The following is a 19,969-nucleotide window of genomic DNA, read 5'->3' as shown; positions in this document are numbered from 1 at the left end:
AACAAGACATATCGGCTTTTGTCTACTACATACTTCTGGCCTCAGCAGATGCAGCAAGATGTTATCAAATTTGTCAAAGCTTGTCATTCGTGTCAAATCAGTATGGATTTTATTACCACTTTGCCTCGTTCATCCAAAGGTAATGCTCAGATTCTTGTGGTGGTTGATCGATTTTCCAAAATGGCGCATTTCATTCCTTGCAAGAAAGCTGCTTCAGCCCTAGATGTGGCGTCATTGTTCATGCAACATGTCTTCGAATTGCATGGTTTGCCGAAGACCATCATCTCTGACAGAGATCCAAAGTTCACTGGACATTTTTGGACGTCTTTGTTCAAATCTCTTAGCGCGAATTTGTTGTTCAGTTCAGCCTATCATCCTCAAACAGATGGACAGACTGAAAGAGTCAATCAGATTTTGGAAGAAATGATTCGACATTACATTCAATCCCGTTTGGCATCATGGGAAGATTATTTGCCACTCGTGGAATTTGCTTATAATAATTCCCATCATTCAGCAATTGGATTAACTCCATTTCAAGCGCATATGGGCATACTCCTCTTGTGCCTACAAACTTTGTTTTACAACACAAAGTGGCATTGGCAGATCAATTGGTTCAAGAGATGCAAGATGTGCTTGTGCAAGTTCGAGATAAATTGGTCCATGTGCAACAAAAATATCAAAAACAGGCCAACAAGCATCGTCGACATGCAGATTTTCAAGAAGGAGATTTGGTCTTGTTGTATGTGGCACCTCACCACTACAAAACAGTGAAGTCAGTTTTTCCAAAGTTGCGACCTCGCTTCTATGGGCCTTTCAAGATTCTTAAGAAAAATTCAGTTGTCAGTTACAAGTTGAAACTTCCACCTTCATGGGGGAAGGTTCATCCGACTTTTCACATTTCTTGGCTCAAACAGTATGTTCAAGGAGATTCGCCTATTCCAGACTTATCTTCATATGTACCAAAAATTGAAGATGACCATATTATCCTTGTTCCAGAAGTAATTCTTGACGTGCGACAGAAGGAAACAAGAAGAAAGTTGACAACAGAATTTCTTGTGAAGTAGATGGATTTGGATGAGTCTGATTCTACTTGGCAAACAGATGAAGACATGCAGCAGTACCCTAATCTTCTTCAGGAGTTCTTTGACAAACGGATGTCTATCATTTGACACATGGGTTTTATTTTAAATGGGAGGGAATGTCACGATTGTGACGTATGTATGTATCAGATCCTCTCTTCATTGCTGATTCCTGTTGTAGATGCAAAGAGTAACCAGCCAAGGAAACCCCTGCCCTCGACTCGTTGCGACTCTTCACCAAAGGATGTACCTCTTCATCGAATAACCACATCCCTTCGACGAATGGTTGTATCCCTTGATGACTGGTTGTGCCTCTACATCGAATAGACACATCCCTTAGCCTAAAGTTGTATCCTTTCGTCTATGGTCATGTCCTTTCGTCAAAGGACATGCCTCTTCAAAGGTGTCTCTTCATCTCCTATATAAGAGACCTATTGTACTCAGTTTAATCAATGCAATTCAATCTTCTCTCAAGTGTTCTCCTGAAGTCTCTTGTTCTCTAAGTTAAGTACTTAAGTTGTCATGACCCTGTGTTTTTCTCTGGACAGTATGCAGGTGTGCACGGGGACATGGAGGACAGTGTGAATGGCATCTGTTTGGAATTAAAAAGGAAACCCATGTGTGGACAACCCCAAGTGTGAAGGGGACAAAGAGATTTTAATTAAAAAGGTTTTATAACCTTTGGTGGCCAAAAAAATTAAAGTTATAAAGGTTTTAAAACCTTGGGAGGCCCCTAGGTAATTTTTAGAGGCTACTCTATTATTGGAGGGAGGCTTTTCGTGTGATAAGGCAGTCGGGCAGGGGCTGAACAACACGTGGGGATTTTTCTCTTGTGAGGGTCGGCTGCAGCTACATGTAGAGGAGCTTTCACCCATGAGAAGGCTGGTGGGCAGGGGCTGAACAGTGCGTGGGTCTCTGGTGAAAAGCTGCGCAGGTCTGCAGGAGGACAGGAGGTGGGCTGGATTGGCAGGTGGCACATGGGGGCTGAACAGCACGTGGAGGCTCTCCCTCTCTAGCTGCAAGTTGGGCCAGCAGCAGACGGGGATGCTTTCTCTTTGACGGCTGGTCACCAAGGAGCGCAGGTGGGCAGATTGCAGGGCAGCGCATAGCTCAGCAAGCTCACCCACTCTCTCTCTCCATCACTGCGCCAGATGGACCACAGCAGCAGCAGGACATGGATACCGCCCACACCAGGGGTACACTGATTGATCGTGCGATTGAGCTTGGGTGGTCCAGACGCCCACGACTACGGAGGAGGGCATCCCAGCATAGACGGAGGTTGCAGCGGCAGATTCGGATTATTCTTGCGAGGCATGCGGGACACCCAGTCAGGGTGCTGACCACAGAGGATATTGAGGAGATCCGCCAGTGTCTGATGCGGCACATATTATGAGATGGAGGTACCTCCATAGTGTACCTTCCAGTTCCAGTTTCATTTTCTAGGTGCCAGCAGTATCATCTTTATTTTTCATTTTCTGGGTTTTTTTATCCAGACATTGTATCAGATCCACCATGATGTAACTTTTGGTCTCATAGGTCATTATGGCCTTTTGAAGACGTTAATATAACATTTCATTTCATTTCATTTCTCCCCTCCTGGAAAGCTGCCAGACTGCAACGCTCTCTCTCTCTCTCTCTCTCTCTCTCTCTCTCTCTCTCTCTCTCTCTCTCTCTCTCTCTCTCTCTCTCTGCTGAAAAGCGGACAGGTCTACAGGAAGGGCTGGTCGGGCAGATGCAGCACAGATACGTGCTTTACTGGTTTGGAAAAGAGGCTGGTGGGCTGGCTGCAGGAAGCGCCCAGCCAACAGATTCTCATGCCCTCTCTCTCTCGAAAGGAGGCCGGCTCTAGGAAGTTCAAGACTGTTCTATCTCTCTCTCTCTCTCCCATGGAAGGCGGTGCAGGACTGCTGGCCATAGCAGGAGGGGAGGCGCAGGGCTGAACAGGTCTTTCTCTCTCTCTCTCTCTTTCTTTTGGAAGGAGGCGGGCAGAAGGAGGTGCATAGCCGGGACTGTTTTGAGATTGTTTATGGGCTGTTTTTGTTTGGCTGCAAATTCAGCTATGTACTTGGGTTTCTGGCTGCAAGTACAGGTCAATTGAAAATGTTTCTTGGCATGGGAGTGATGCAAGCTCGCATGGCTGCGTGCTCATGGAGCAGATTGTTTTCTTCCTGCTAGAAAAGGAACAGAGGGACCTACAGTTATGGGCATCTCTATGTTTCCAGATGTTTCATGAGGGAACAGGTAACTAGATGTATGCCGTTGTTGGCACTGTTGTTGAATGGTGCCATGAATGGTTCTGTATGGAAACAGGACAGAAGTTTCAAAGGGAAACAGGCCTACGGGTTTCATGTGGAAACAGGTCGTAGGTTTCTCGAGGAAACATGTTTTTGGGTTTCTCCAGGAGATAGGTCACATGCAGGCAAAAGGTACAGGAATGGACACATGTTTGGTACAGCCTTGCTACTGATTGGGCAGGGCACAGGGAATCCATGACAGAGATGGATAGTACCCTTGGAAGGTAGAGAGGGTTGGTACAGGTGTGTCGACTGTATGGTATGCTGTGCTGTGATACGAGTTCTCTTTTGAGAGATAGTTTGGGAGTCTGTGTTGTGATGCAGAAGCACTGGATGTGTCAGGGTGTGATTTTGTTCATAGGGTGAGAGGCTATGGATGGTTGTGGCAGTCCTGATCATGGGAGAAGACTTCTGTATGCAAGACTCAATGTGTGAGAGTCTTTTGAGGTGAACAATGGCTAGACTTGTTTGTGGATGCCGAGTGGACTAGAAGCCATGATGCAAAGTCTTTGCAGGCTTCAAGAGTTCTACTGTGACGGCTGAGTTCCCAGCCTTATTGTAATCAAAGCTCTTATAATCAATTAAAGAAATACCGCAAGGGGCGCCATTGCGTTTTGGGGCCAATCGGTGTCCGTGTACTGTTTGCAGGAGCACTCTAGCTCCCCCTGTTTGTTTTCCTTTTCTAGGTCCTCAATGGTGTTGAAGTGTTTTATGTGCGAGTGTTTGTTTCACCGCCCGTCAGATTTCTGAAGGCCAGTTTCATAAGTAGTAATTAGTACACAATATGAGGGATTAACAACATAATCCTCACACATTCTTGCAACCCTGCCCCCGCCTACCCTTCTGGTTTCACACCCCCCCATTGCGCCCTCTGCCTCATCCAGCTGTCTTTCATGGCTACTCCTGTCTGGCCTCCTTCCCCTCATCCCCATATGCAATCCCAGCCTTTGCACTTTAGTCCCAACACTCCCCTCACCTTAGATCTTGTTGCCTAGTCTCTAGCCAAGTTCTCATCATCCAGCAATTGTGAAAGGTCCTTGGTTCATGTTCCATTTTGGACTCCATGGCAATCGCAGTCTATCTCTGGTCTTTCTCCGCCGTTGCCTGTTCGGAGGCGGACACCCTCATCTGCAGGTTTGTTGGCAGCAGATCTGCCAGAGGGCAAATTCAGGATCTACTGCAAGCCACATTGGTCGGAAAGCATGGCCGGATCTTTGCCATCCAATTTATCAATAATGGCTACATTCGGGTTAGAATTCGACTTGGCCGCCCTAGCAAATAAAATTCAACTATATCCCATCGCAGTACGCAGTGCACACGCTTACTTTGTTAGATGGAACCATGGCTTCACTCCTGGCTTTGAACCTTTGGCTTCTGCGATCGGCTTCCCCATCTGCATGATAGGGACCCTGGATCAGCAATCACTACAGGTGCCGATCGGACCACCTCATCACTGACCCGGTACAGACCATCATGGCCTCCATGTCCATCATGTCTCCCTCCCTGGCGGATTATGGGGCACTAGATGGGTCAATTATTTTGTCACAAATCTATGACTTGTGCTTACATGAGACATGTGGATTAAGGTTTCGTGGACGGCATCCATGAGATTTTGGTTTGGACATGCGTATGGATTCATGGACGGCATCCATGAAGAATCTAATGGCATGTCTTGGATTGCTCTATATCAGAAGTGGCCCATAGGGTGTCCAAGGACTTCATGGGCACCCAAGAAGGTGCTCGTTCGGACATGATGTGCACGTGTCTTGAAAATCGGGGACATTTAATAAGTGGGCGCATGGTCTTAGGGGTGTGGACACCATTAATGCCACCCATCAAGTGTGGGCATCCTTGACACCTGGCAGGAGGGGGCCCAACTCTAGTATACGTTACAAACCTTGGAATGGACTCTCTAGAAGGAGAAATGACCAATTCATCCTACTTGCTAGAAGTTGGCGCATCTCCTTGCTGTAAAGGCTAGTTTAATCGTTTCTCTCAAAAAAGAGCGCACAAAATCCATTGATTGGTTTCCTTGGTTCGGAAACCACAAAAAGTAGAATCTCCTACATACCTTTTGTTCGACCATCACTTCACCCCTATATACTGCTGGTTGATTTTATTCTTGTTGCCTAGAGCTCTTCTATTGCTGACCGTTCTGTACAGACAGACAAAAAAGACTAATCCATCAATTTGTTCCCACAGGTTTGGAAGCTGCAAGACAAGTGGAATCTCCTGCATACCTTCTGTTCCACCATCACTCCACCCCTATAAACTGCAGGCTGATTTTATTCTTGGTGCTTGGAGCTCTTCTGTTGCTAGCCGTATTGTATGGACAGACAACACACAACACAGACTGTACGGCGTATAGACCTCAAGAAAGGATATTATAAATAAAAGCATATAGTGAATTAGAGAGAGATACACCGCCATCTTCAATGGACATCCCTCACTCCGCCAGATCATGGAATCTGCAGACCAGCATAGATTTAGCCAGTTCTTGCTAGAGACATAGAGCCACAGAGAGGCACTGCTACAGACTCATACCACATGGAGAGGTGGGCGACAGCTGTGCAGCTCACTGATTTCTTCAGAGATCTATCCCAGTGCCTACCCTGACACAGGAGGGGGTTACACTTCAGCGCGCTGCGGACCTCCGAGCCAAACGGAGACCGAGAGCACCATGCTATCAATAATCAGACTCCCAGACTACATCAAAGGGAGATTACGGAGATACAGGCCCGACATCAGCACCATATCCAGGAGCGGCTAGCTCACTTACACTCACACCCGGAGATCATGCTCCAAGGGATTTTTGCCTTGCCATCGCCTATGTATCGCATATTACACCCCCATTATAGTGCTCGTTGGAGCTAGACAGATCTGCATTGCATTCTTGTATATCCTACGCATAAAGGTTGCATATTGAGCCTTTAGCAGTAGTGCTCCATCCATCACCCCCCCCCCGCCCCCCACTAGCTCAGTACTTTCATAGTTTATTTCATGTTTATTTTGTCCTTTTTTTCTGGACATCCAGAGGACATTGACAGTTGTACATTGATTTGTCTCATAGGTCGAGTTCGGCCTCTAGTAGATGTTAATACAGCTTTCTTTCTTTCTTTCTTTCTTTCTCTCTCTCTCTCTTTTGCACTCTCAGTTCAGCACATTCTAGTGCTCCGTTTGCTTCCACTCTGTGCACACTCTATCATGGTATCAAAGCACTAGGCTTCTGCGTTTTTTGCATATCTCGAGCCCTGTTTTCAGCCTCTCCTTTTTGCGTTTTTCTCAAATTTGCTGCTGCTGGTTGGATTTCCTCTTCCTGGCACTTCATCGTTGCAAGCAATAGGTATATCTTCATCAGTGTTTTGCACTCTGAGCCCTGTGGAAGCTGGTCAGCCTGTTTTTTTCACGACAGCAGCCCCTTCTTGGCTGCATTTTCTTCTCCAATGGCCACATATCACTTGCAGAGAGGGTCTGATGTGGCTGGCTGCTTTGAGGCATCTTGTACCTGTGGACACTTCTTTCTTTTGAGTTGTGCATTTTTTCTGAGATTTGAGCCCGAGTACAGGGATGGCTACCTCGACTGTGCTTCATATGTTTTCTAAGTCTGCCAAGTTGGATGGCTCCAACCATAGTTGCAAACATTCGCGAATGCAAGGCTTTGCAAACGTTTGCAAACGTTTGCAGTTTGCATCCCTTTGCAAACTTTGCCTGCAATTTTTTTAACAGTTTGCATCCCTTTGCAAATTGAGTACATTTCCAGCACTCTTGAGTCTTGAGTCTTGAGTCTTAAGTTCTAAATTCTAACATCTTTTAAGTTTCAAGCTTTCAAGTTTTTCATTGTGTTTTCAAGCATTGACTTTGAACATTCTATTTATGCCCAAAAAAATAATTTTTTTACCCGCCACGAATGCGAATGCATCCACCCTCGATGCATTCTTTTGCAAACTCGGCATTCTCGAATGCGAATGCACGAATGCAAAGAATGCTTGCAACTATGGCTCCAACTATACATTGTGGAAGGTGAAGGTGAAGTCAGCCTTGCGTGGAGTGGATCTCTGGGACTGGCTAGTCATAGTTGCCAATGCCACCCCTCCCGCCCTCTCTCTAGTTGGTGTGGCTCAGGCAAGCACAGGCTGATGCTTGGGAGGCAAATGATCGTCGTGTTTTCTCCTTTCTCATGCTGAATTGTCAGGATTCTGTACTCTCTCATGTGCATACAGCAAATGTGGCACATGAAGTTTGGAAGGCCCTTGCAGATCTTTATGAGATTGAGTCTCCGAGACAGATTTTGGCTTTGGAAAAGCAACTTATGAATCTTTCCGTTTCTACCTTTCCTTCTTTATTTGCTTTCCTCACGAAAATGAAAGATCTCTGGGAACGAGCTTGCTGTATGTGGCAAGAATATCTCTACTCAGGATATGGCTTCTCTCCAAGCTTCCAGAGAGGTTTGATGCTTATTTTCACTCACTTGTTTCTTCTCCTCGGGTTGTTCCAGTTGCTTGGGAGGAAGTGCTTCCCTCCATTATGCAGATTGAGTCTCGCTTTGAAGAGAGGACATGGACGACGACAAAGACAAAGACAAATCTTCTAGAAACGAGGACGAGGAGTGTCACTGCTATGGCAAGAAGGGTCATAAACAAACCCAATGTTACAAGTAGAAGTGGGATGAAGAAGGAAAGGACTCTACCTCTACAACAGTGTCCCAGACCAAGAAGGATTATGGTATTCTCCTATTAGCCAGTACTTCTCGTACACTGGAGCTTGTGACTTCTAAGGCCAGGTCTTGGATTGTGGATTGCTCACATAACACCTCATTGGGGTTGGTTCGAGGACTTTACTGCCAAGACACAGACTATCACCCTAGGTGATTCTTCTTCCATGCCAGTTCATGGACGTGGCACCATTCCCATCTTCCGCTCCTCCAACGACAAGAGGTACTTCTCTAATGTTCTTTACATTCCGATTTAGCATTTAACCTTTTGTTGGTGAGTGCCCTTAGAACTGAGGGTGCGGAGGTGATCTTCCCTCGTCACGAGATTACTATTCATTGAGGAGACTGGTAACATCTTATCTCAGGGATTCCAGGATAGTGGCTTAACAAATTGACCGCTTTGCTCTCTCACGGTTCTTCTTCAGCTCTTTGGCATGCTTGGTTTGGCCATTTGAGCTATCAACTTGCTTCAAAGGATGGGTTGGTTTACAGTTTACCGACCGTCAAGGCTCCAACTTCTGTATATTCCTCTTGCTTACAAGGGAAGCAACACTGAGCCGCCTTTCTGAAGGAGGCGACACGCAGATCTTCGACATCACTTGCTCTTGTTCTTGCAGATGTGTGTGGTCCGATGAGTACCACGTCTTTGCATAAGGATTGTACATGCTTGTGATGGTGGATGACTTCTCCAAATATACTTGAGCTTTCGTCTTAAAGACCAAGGATGAGCTCTTTCAACACTTTCGTGATTGGAAGACTGAGGTGGAAAAAGAGAACGGTTCTTCGGTCAAGGTTCTCAGGACTGATAGAGGGGGTGAGTTTACATCCCAAGAGTTTCAGCAATATTGCAAGGACAAGGCATTCAGAGACAGCTAACCACAGCATACTCTCCATCATAGAATGGAGTTGCGGAGAGGAAGAATTGGACTATCATGGAGATGGCCCGTGCATTGCTTGAGCACTCCTCTTTACCTCTGGGTTGAGGCGGCTTCTACAATTGTCTATATTCAGAAAAGATCTCCTATAGCTTTTCTTCCAGATAAAACTCCATATGAGGCTTTCCATGGTGAGAAGCCCTCTATTGTTCATTTGTGGGTATTTGGTTGTTTAGTGTATGTACATGTGCCCAAAGAGCATCGCTCTAAGTTGGACTCAAAGTCGCAACGTATGACTTTTCCTGGATATAGTTCTATGTCCAAGGCATATCGTCTTTATGATCAGCAAGAAGGCAAAGTTGTTGTGAGCTGCAATGTGGTGTTCAATGATACTCCTACATCTTCAGAGGGGGGTGGTGAGCTTGTTCTTCCTCCTCCGCCACCTCCTTCTTCTCCCCCTACTTGTGTTACACCTCCAGCTATGGATTTTCATTCAGACGATGATCATGATGACTTTGCTCCTCCTCCAACGAGCTCGAGCAGACCAATGCCTTGATGGTATTATCAAGCAGTTTGTGATTCTGAGTTGAGAGAGCTTTCTCCTACTCACCCACCTAGTGCTCTCAAGCGATATTCTAGAGTTACAGGGAAACAAATTCATGAGGGTAACTTTTTTGTTCACTATGCTCTTATGTCCTCTATTATTCATGGTCTTTTGGATTCTATAGAATGGAATGGCACTTGGATTTTGGTGCCTAGGCCACAGCAGTGTAAGGTGATTGGTGTGCAGTGAATCTTCAAACAAAGTACAAAGTTGATGACAGCTTGGACAAGCACAAGGTGAGGTTGATTGCCAAGGGCTATGCTCGGCGCCCTGGGGTCGACTTTGATGAGACCTTCGCTCTGACGGCTTGGATGACTACCATTCACACCGTTCTTGCTCTTGCAGGACATCATAGATGGCCCGTATTTCACATGGACATCAAGTCGGCTTTCCTGAATGAAGAGCTTACACATGAAGTGTATGTTGACCAACCACCGGGATTTGTGATTCGTGGAAGACAGGACCATGTGTATCGGCTGAAGAAAGCCTTGTACACTCTGAAGCAGGCTCCGTGGGCTTGGTACCAGTGGATTGATGAGTTGTTTCACAAGCTTGGCTTGCACCGTTCTCATGCAGATTCGAACCTTTATATTCTCATTGAGAGGGGGTTGGTTAGTATCATTGTGGGAGAATCTGTTTTGTCATGGATGCTTTGGAGCAAGAGTTTGAGATGATGGATCTTGGCCTTCTGCCTTTTTTTTTCCGAGAAAAGATCCTTTCATTAGTTATGTAAAAAACGCCCGGAGGGCTACAAAAGAGATCTCTCCTGCTCCTAACAGAGAGAAGAGCAGTGAATACATCATGGCAGCCCGGGAGACTCTCCCTAGGTGCTGCAAAATACAAGCATCAGTCTAAAGGACTGAGCGGCTAAATCATACAATGGGGGGGGGAAAGAGCCAAACAGGTGGCCTGTAGTGCCAACGGGGGGATCCCGTGTGTAGGGTATAGAACGGGCCGCAGCGCCAAGTGGTATGAAAGGCCTGGCGCCGTAAGATCGCCTCATCCGAGTCTCCCCGGATGCGGTCGTACTGTCCTCGCAGGGTGTGGATCAACTCCTGCCAAATCCCCCGAACAGTCTCTGCTGGTGGCTCCAATCTCCCCTCAAAGGCCGTGAAGCACCGGGCCCTCCAGGTGAACCAAATGGTGAGGCTGCTGAGGAGCTCCCATCGTAAATCCCTCTCCTGTGTCCAGCTGGCGGACGAGAAATCCGGTGCCGGAACCAGGCGAGGCTGGCCCCTAATAAATCTGATGGCCTGACTGCCCTGCTCCATCTCATAGCCCATAGCAGGCCCTGACGAAGTCGACCAAGCAGCGGCACCCCACGTAAACATACCCTCTGGAGAGAGGGGGGCCAGAATACGCAGCATCCGCAGCCAAATCTGCTGTGCCTGAGGGCAGTCCCACAGGCAATGTCTCTGTGTCTCCATAGGGTGGCCGCATCGGACGCAGGCCGCCGGAAGACCGTTGTAAACAAGCCAAGTGCCAACTGCTGAGCCCCTGTGGGCGACCAGCCCACTGAAAAGCCGAGATCCTGCGGGCCTGTCGACTAGCCCAGAGCCGAGCCCAGAAATCCTCCAGGAACTCCTGTGATAGTCCCTGCAATCGCCAATGCCCCGCTGCCGCTGGAGAAACCGTCCTCCTCGCCGTCAAGATATGCCGTCCCAGCCTAACAGTATACTGGAAAAATGTGATCTCTGTGGCCTCAAGGGATGCATAAGGATCAGGCCACTCGTACTCTCCGGGGTCCCACTGCAGCCGGGCCAAGGGGCGCGCTGCATATGCCCAGATGCGCCAATCCGGGAGCACGTCCGCAGGGTCGGGGTCAATATGCCACTTCCGAGAAGCGGCAGCCACTACCCGAATCCTCTGAAAGGTGCACTCTGCAACCAAAGGCGACTCCACCTCCACTCTCTGGAGTCTGCCCTCATCCTGAATCTCATAATAGAGGCATCTGCCATCCTCAGTGCTAGCTCTGACAGCAATCAGGATCTCCAACTGTGTAAAGGCTCCCATCCACCGTGGGGCCACTGGCTCGAGAGGTGTGAACCACTCCTCTGAAAGTGCCTCCTGAATATCATCCCTCATAATCAATCCCCCTCTGAAGTGACTCAGCCTCTCCACCTGGGTCTCCTCTGGTAGACTGCAGAAAGCCTGCCAGTCTCCAAAACTACGAGCCGGGCCTGCCGCTAAAGGTCCCCAGGCTAGACGAGGCCGAGAACCCAGCATATGACCCTGCTCTGTACGAACCGCTGGGCTCCAGATGAGCGGCTGCCTGGCCCGCTCCTCAACACAAGAAGGAGGCCGCTGAGAGAGCCCCGGTCTCAACAGCTCCCAAGCTCTCAGGATACTCAAAGCAAATCTGTCCTCCCATCCTCTACTGAGGCCTGTCCTCCTCATCTCTATGAAGATCCAGCGAATCTCTGGTGCCCAAGTACCCCCTGCAGGAGGCGCCCGGGCCAGCAGTCGCTGCAAGAGGAGCTCTTTCCAAGGCTCAGCGCCTGGAAGCAACCCCCGAACAATAAGCTTCCCCAATAAGGCTCTACTCTGATCGACTGGATCTATAATGCCCAAACCGCCCTGAGCAAGCGGAAGTGTAATAACTGCCCATGCAACCTTTGCCCGAGCTGGCTGACCGTCCCGCCCAGACCACAGAAAGTTCCTGATCAGCCTCTGTACCTGGCTGATGCAAGAGCTCGAGAAAATCCAGCAAGACGTAATGTACCACATAGTCGCTAACAGCACCTGATTTGCCACCACCACCCTACCAGCCAAGGATAGTCGAGCTGTACTCCAATACAATAGCTTCTTCCGAATGCTCAGAAGAAGCGGGGCAATCTGCTGCTCAGGTGACAAATCGAGGCCGATCTGGCATCCCAAATACCGCACTGCTGTGCCGGGAGGAATCCATCTAAAACCGGGGTCCGGACTCCATGCCGGAGTGGGAGCACTACTGATCCAAAAGGCCACTGTCTTGCGCCAATTGATCAATGCTCCCGAAGCTGCACTAAAAACCTGGAGCGACTGCTCTGCCCGAATAAGATTGGCCTCTTGGCCATGCAAAAATAAGCCCGTGTCGTCTGCAAACTCAGCATCAAGCAAATCCTCCCCCCGGACTGGGAGCTGAAGTCCTCTCAAACCAACCTCCTCTGCCGACAAATACATACTCATAGCCTCCGCAAAGAAGAGAAAAAGGAAAGGAGCGAGAGGACACCCCTGACGGACTGATCTGGTCAGCTCAAAACTCGGCCCCCGACCTCCTGCAATCAGCACCTGGCTGCGAGCTGTGGAATACAAAGCTGCCACCCCTCTGATCCATCCTGGCTCAAAGCCCAGGCGTAGCATAGTGCCCTCTAAGAATCCCCAATCGACTCTATCGTATGCCTTCTCAAAATCGAGAAGCATCACGACCAAGTCCTCACCAAGAAACCTGGCTCGGGCCGTCGCCTCCCAGAAAGTAAAGATGTTGTCAAGGATACTGCGCTCCTTGACAAATCCTGTCTGAGTAGCATGAATCAACTCCCCCAGGAAGGGCTGGATCCTCAAACTCAAGGCCTTTGCCAAGACCTTGTAGACAGTATTGAGGATCGTAATAGGCCTCCAATGCCGAATATCATCTGTTACTCCCTCCCCCTTGGGGATAAGATAGATCAAGCCCTCTGAAAAGCTCTGCGGCATCACCCCAGTGTCCAAAACATGCTGAAAGCCCCTGCGGAGGCCTGGCCCCAAAAGGTCCCAGTAGCGCATAAAGAAGGCCGGCGTCAGTCCGTCCTCCCCTGGGCAACTATGTCGCGGCAGGACCCTCAATGCCTCGGCAAGCTCAGTCTCTGACAGAGGCGCACCTAAAACTGTGCGCATATGGTCTGTGACCCTCCTCTGCACATGGGCCCACACAGTCTGTCTGCATACATCCCGATCCTCAGTGGCTGGCTCCGCTGAAAGCAAGTCACTATAAAAAGCTGTGGCAATGTCTCTGATCTCCCCGAGCTCAGTAGCTATCGATCCATCCGGTCTACCAAGCTGGCGAACCCCTGCTCGCGCATGACGGGGTCCAGTGATCTCAAAACACTCCCCAGTCACTCTATCACCAAGCTGCGTCCACTGAGAGGCCTGACGACGATAGTAAAGCTCATGTCTCTGCTCCTCTGCCTCTCTAACCTCCTGGCGGGCCTGGCTCAGCTGGGACGCCACCCACTCACATGCTGGCTGCTGCTCCTGAAGGCGCTGTAGCGAAGCAAGGCTACGTCTCAGCCGTTGCTCCCGCTCTCGAATCTCTCCCAGTCGTGTCAAAGCTGCAGCGTGCAGAAAAGAGCTAAGATCAATGAGTCCCTGGGCACACTGGCCCGCTGCATCCTGGTCAGAGCACTGACTATCCTGCCAGATCCTCTCAATGTCCTCAGCGAGACTGGGGTCTGCAAGTACCCGCTCTGGGATCCTCAACTGCAAGCTGGGCTCCCGAGTCCCCTCCTCCAAAGTCAATATAACTGGCGCATGATCTGAAAATGAGGTGCCAGCAAGAATGCCGACGGAGCCCCCTCGCTCCCCCAACCAATCGCCCACATAAAAGCGATCAATCCGAGATAGATTAGTCCCTCCCTGTCGGCGATCCGACCGAGAGAAACTAAGACTGTCCTGAGACCGGGAGAAAGCCCCATGCTGCCACGCATCAGTGATCCTCAGTGACATGCAAAACCGGTCCCAAGCTGCAAGCTCCGTGCCGTGCACTGTAACATGACTGCCTCCCACCCTATCTGCCGGGTCCTCAAGCATGTTGAAGTCTCCCCCAACACACCAATGTGCGGCCTCTGGCAATGCATCTGTAACCTGAGTCCAAAACTCTGCTCTGGCACTAGCATGATTGGGCGCATAGATGTTGAGCACACCCAATAGCTCATCATGCATCCTCAGAATGACGTACTGTGCTCTGCCAGGCACAATGATCCCTCGATCCACAATGGCCTGCCGCCATGCATCTGCAATAACCATGCATACTCCTCCCTGTCCACCCAAAGGACCAAACCCTGCAGACCAGAAAGTGTCCCATCTACCAGGCATCACCGAACCATATCTCCGGATCCTGCTCTCACCCAAGTGGTGCTCCTGCATCATCAGAATGTCTATGCTGCCACCAACCAGGCATCTCTGTAGCTCCTGCCTCAAGCAGCCTCGATAACGTATAAAGTGTGCTCCGCCAAGGCCCTGAACATTCCATGAGATGATCCTTCATGGATGTCCTACTGAGGTGGATGTTGTCTCAGCCGTGCGGCGAGCCTTTGCAAGCGGCTTGGATGGAGAGTAGTCCCCATCCGAACGGCTGCGAGTCTGCCCACCCGGTGTACTGCAAGAATCCCGGATCAGGCGCCAGTGGCTGTGACCCATGGCGACTGCCTCCTGCTCTGACATAGTAACCTCGTGTATACTCACATATCCTGGGTCGCGTGCCAAATCTGCAACTATGCGCACGACCAAATGCCGAATCCCGGATGTATCCACACTCCCGGGATCCAAGAAAAAATGAGCCAACTCCCAAAGTCGGCCTATCACATCTGTAACCTCCAAATCGCTCATGTGATGAGAAAACTCAACTGCCTGAGTCTTCAACGTGCTGAGAGCGAGCTCTAGAGTCCACTCCCGGTCACAAGGTCCACAAAGAGGGAATGAGAAGGCCACCGCTGAGTCTAGTGCCTCCTCCCCGCGGGCCGGAGGTATCACTACATGCACTCGGATGGGTGCTGGCTCATGGGGGCCCTCGGCTCCAAAAAGCCGTGTAAAGGTATAATCAAACGCCTCCGAGCGCTGACGAATGCCGAGGCGACTCAGCCGACTGCGGATAGATGAAATCCGTGAGGCCCTAATCGGCATAGGTCTCCTCTGTGATGCTCGAGCGAGGTCAGTGCTCAGCGCCCTCCGGACTGCAGGTGAGCGCCAGGGAACTGCCATGACCTCCCGGGAAGGCGAGGCGGGCGGAGGGGGAGGAGGGGGAGGCGAGGGAGGAGGAGAGGGAGCCGCTGCCGAGACCGGAGCGGGGGCGGGAGGAGGCGATGGTGGACGCGAGGCGGTGGGAGGGGGTGGGTGTGGGGGAGGTGAAGGAGGGGGAGCTGGCATCTCCTGGTCCTCGGTCGCTGCAGGGGTCTTCTCCTGAAGGGGAGCAAATCTGTTCCTCACGGGAACCCAGTGAGGCTGAGACTGTGGCTGCTGCTGCAGCGGTATCTGGGCGCGCTGCTGAGGCTGTCTCCCTCGACGGCGCCCCTGTCCTGGCTGCCACTCCGAGGTCTCTGTGGCCTGAGCAGGTGTCCCTGAGGCAGCCTGCCGGGCCGAATCTGCGGGCGGGCCATCCGTGGCCTGCTGCTGTGGTGAGGGCCGAGGTCTCCTGCGAGGGCAGGCCTTGGCCAAATGGCCGACCTGCCTACAAATGAAGCACTGGTTCGGGAGCCCCGAGAACTCCACTCTCTGATCTATCCACCCCCCCCCTATCCTAGGTAGCTGAATGACCTTAGGAAGGGAGGAGATGTCAGATACCAACACTCTGACCGAAGGTAACCCAGCTGCTCTGGCCACCACTGAAGCTGCTGAGGGGCCCGTCTCAAGAACCGAGCCCACCAAAGCTCCGAGCCTGGGGAGGAGCGGAAGATACTCCCGGCGGAGACCAGGGAAACAAACTGTAATATGGAAGAGGCGCTCTCCCTGCTCCGCCGCTGCTGGGTCAAATCCATGCTGCCAAGGCCTGAAGAAAGCCCGAGCACCCCTGATATCCAGAGGACTCATGGCAAGGACCTTGGCAACGCTCTGGGCGGCCTCGAACTCGATCTGATAATGTCCCCGGCCCAAGAGCTGTACATCCAGGATCTTGCCCACATCTGCAAGAAGGCGGGCCTGAAGAAGATCCCTGATCTCCCCTCTGCTGGGGCGAGTGCCGACTATACGGCAGATGGTGGAGTGAGCCTGAAGGCGCTCCACCTCTGTGGTGAGGCTCGCTTCCTCTTCCGGCGAAAGAGAAAGCCTGATGGGGATGACCTCGGGGGCGGGCGAGGGGGCTGCAGAAGAGTCCCTCTGAGGCGAGGCGGGAGGAGTCTCCATCAGAGTCTGAAGCTCAAGCGAAGGCGAGGCGAAAGCGGAAAACCCTGCAAGAAGCGGGCTGCACACCAAGAGGCGGAAGGACGGGTGACGATAAGGAAAAAAAACAAAAAACCCCCAAGGGAAAAGGCAGCACGACAGAGGAGGGAAGGGGGGGCGGAAATCGGAGGAGAGGCCCAGAGGGGGGAAGGCGGCGACAACGCGAGAGGGAAGGGGGGGGGGGCGCTGCTGAATGGCGGCGAGAATGAAGAAGCGAAGAGGCGGGGGGGGGGGGCGGAATGGCGGCAGCGGGGAGGGAGGGCGAAAGGCGGCAGCGGGGAGGGGGGCGACCTGGCGAAGAGGGGGGGTGGAGGCGCAGAAGCGCTGAAGGAGGGGGGGGCGGCGCAGCAGCGAGGAAGGAGGGGGGGGGCGCAGTGGCGAGCAGAGGGGACAAACGGGGGGCAGAGGAGAGAAGGGGCGCGAGGAGGGGGGGGGGAGCGAAGGTGCGCAGAGCAGAGCAGGGGGGGGGGCGGGAGCTTCAGCGAGCGAGAAATCCTTGGCCTTCTGCCTTACTTTCTTGGCTTTGAGATTTGGCAGACCCCTCACCGAAGTACACAAGGGATATTCTTGACAGGTTTCAGATGACTAGGTGTAGACCAGTATCTTCTCCTATGGATACTAGTGAGAAGCTTTCTCTTCTTGATGCTTTTCCAAGGATTGATTTGAAACAGTTTCGGGTTCTCGTCGGATGTTTGGTATGGTTGATGTACTCTCGATTGGACATTTGTTCCACAGTCAGCTTATTGAGTTCTTTCACATTCAAGCCTCGTCAGGGTGCTTCGGTACTTGAGTGGTACTTTGGATTTTGGCATATTTTATGGCCAGGGATGCACTCTTCTTGGATGGGCTGATTCAGATTGGGCTCGAGATCTTGATACTCAGCATTTGACCATTGGTGGTGTTTTCTCACTTGGGTTGGGAGCCATTTCATGAAGCAGTAAAAAGTAGCCTACTGTGGCGCTTTCCTCTACAGTGGTAGAGTATCAAGCAACTTGCTATGCTCCATGTCGGGCGATTTGGTTGTGGAGATTATTGGGAGAACTTGGCTTTCCTCATACCGGTTCAACTCTTCTTTGGTGTGACAATCAGAGTTGCATCACCATTGCCAAGAACCCTGTGTTTCATGCTCGTATGAAACACATTGAGATCCAGTATCACTATGTTTGTGAACGGGTTCTTGGAGGAGATTTGTGTTTGGAGTATTGTCCTTCAGCAAATAATGTAGCAGATTTATTCAGCAAATGGGTGCGTTTGGAGTATTTTCCTTCTGCAAAGAATGCAACAGATTTATTCAGTAGATTTGTTCACCAAACCGGTATCTCAGGCTTCCTTGGCTCCTCATCTTCGGCTTCTTGGAGTTTATTCAGCATCCGGTGCTAAGAAGGGGTGTTAGCATTTCATCCCTGCATGCTGCCCATATTTGTTTCCTTTTATGGCCCTATTGTGGGCTCGCCACCCTATTTTTCTCCTATTTTCTGGGCATTTTTCCCAGGTCGGGTCATGATGTCCAGTCGGCCAGCCCCTTACCTATATATAGGTGGGCTGGTCTCTTGCTCAGGATTGTATTCATTGCAGTATGTTCAGCTTTTTGGCTTCATATCTCTCTCTCTCTCTCTTGCACTCTCAGTTCAGCACATTCTAGTGCTCCCTTTACTACGGCTCTATGCACACTCTATCAATTATTGTGTTCTCAAAGAATGAGAAAGAGCAACATACACATCTTGCTATTGTCTTTGAAGAACTCCATCAACATAAACTCTTCATCAATGGAAAAAAGGGTAAATTTTTTATTTCGGGAATTCATTACCTTGGCCATATTGCTTCAAAGGATGGAGTATACATGAATCCGTCTCCTAAGATCCAAGCCATACAATAATGGCCCAAGCTGAAATCGGTGCATGAAGGTGCAGAGCTTTTGGGTTATGTGCTCACTACCAAAGGTTTATAAAACACTTTGGTTTCCTTGTTTCTCCATTACATGAATTGATGAAAAGAAGCGAGCAATGTTTAGAAAGACACCTTAGAGAGCAATGTTTTTCAAAAGTTAAAGAATGCAATCATTTCTGGAGCCGTACTAATCATTATGGATTTGCACAAGCCGTTCACGTTTGAATGCGATGCACAGGGGGACTGCATAGGGGCTGTTTTGGACCAAGGTGGTCATGCAATAGCCTATGAGAGCAGACAATTACAACATGTAGAACTTTCTTTGCACGTCTATGGGAAAGAGTTATTGGCACTGACTCATGCTACTATTATTTGCAAACATTACCTTCTATGGGCCAAATTCATCATCACAACAAAATCAAACTATCGACTAAGTTATCGTCATCATGAAGATATCACTTTAACCATTTAACATGAAACACTAGGTGGACACGACAATCATGCAGTAAGTCCAGCTTATAAGCCATATCTTTGACTTGTTTTAAAGTCGTCTAAGATCCACAATATCTGGGTGACAACTTTATAGGCTTTCCAATTCAATCATTGATTTGCAGACTGATGATGGCTTTGATTTGCTGATGGCAAGTTCTCTTTGGCTGGCTCATTTTGGCCATCACAAGGTTGATGAGCAAACGCCAGAGAGTGAATGCCAGAGAACCCGCTAAAGAACTCGGTAACTTTGAGGATGTGCCAGGCTATTCTCTTGGCCGAATGTATGATCACCGTCCTCGTAACCTTCGCGGGTGCTGGAAAAATCGGGCTGCCATTGATTGCTTGAAAATATAGAGTCAGATGTTACGCTTGTTTTGTTTCATAGAGATGCTCCTCAATGAAAGTACCTGGTGCAAGTAGACTTGCTCTTGCAAGCCATTCCAGCTTTTGCAATAGTGGGGTCCTTTCTTTTCACGGTCAGGCTGCAAATGGGTGCTGGCAATTGCAATATTCGATTTGCACATGCACTGACCACAAACACATCAAGGCTTATAGCATTGGGCATGCTTGGGGGTAGTCAATCACATGCTTGCATTTAGCTGGCCACTTTGCAGAAGCAGACTTACCTTTTCTCATGCTCTTAACGCAGGTGAAACTTTGCACAGAAAGTCCAGAAATTTTGTACAGTTGTTGGTGCATACAGGCATACAGTAGGATTGAATTGATGATGTCCTCAAACAGGAAATTGAAGCAGTTGTGGGAGTTACAGGCTGCTGCTTCTACTTTTCTAATGGGCACTTTGTTGATGATGCCATCAAAAGTCATAACAAGCAAGCACGTGCCCATACACAGACGAGAAAAAGCACACATGCGCACGCTTACCTCGGCTTTTTCATGGCTAGCAAATTTGCTTCACC

General features: G+C 49.9%; 1 protein-coding gene across 2 annotated transcripts in view; it reads right to left on the bottom strand.

Annotated features, from left to right (window-relative positions):
• LOC147640319 (metal tolerance protein 4-like) overlaps positions 1 to 19,969 on the bottom strand; it is an 88,972-nt gene that overhangs the window by 19,022 nt on the left and 49,981 nt on the right. The window lies entirely within an intron of this gene.

The sequence above is a fragment of the Cibotium barometz genome, chromosome 3 (genome assembly GCF_041138505.1).
Source record: "Cibotium barometz isolate CiBa-2024 chromosome 3, ASM4113850v1, whole genome shotgun sequence".
Taxonomy (NCBI): Eukaryota; Viridiplantae; Streptophyta; class Polypodiopsida; order Cyatheales; family Cibotiaceae; genus Cibotium; species Cibotium barometz.
The sequence above is the reverse complement of the archived record's forward strand: the minus strand, read 5'-3'. Positions and strand labels throughout refer to the sequence as shown.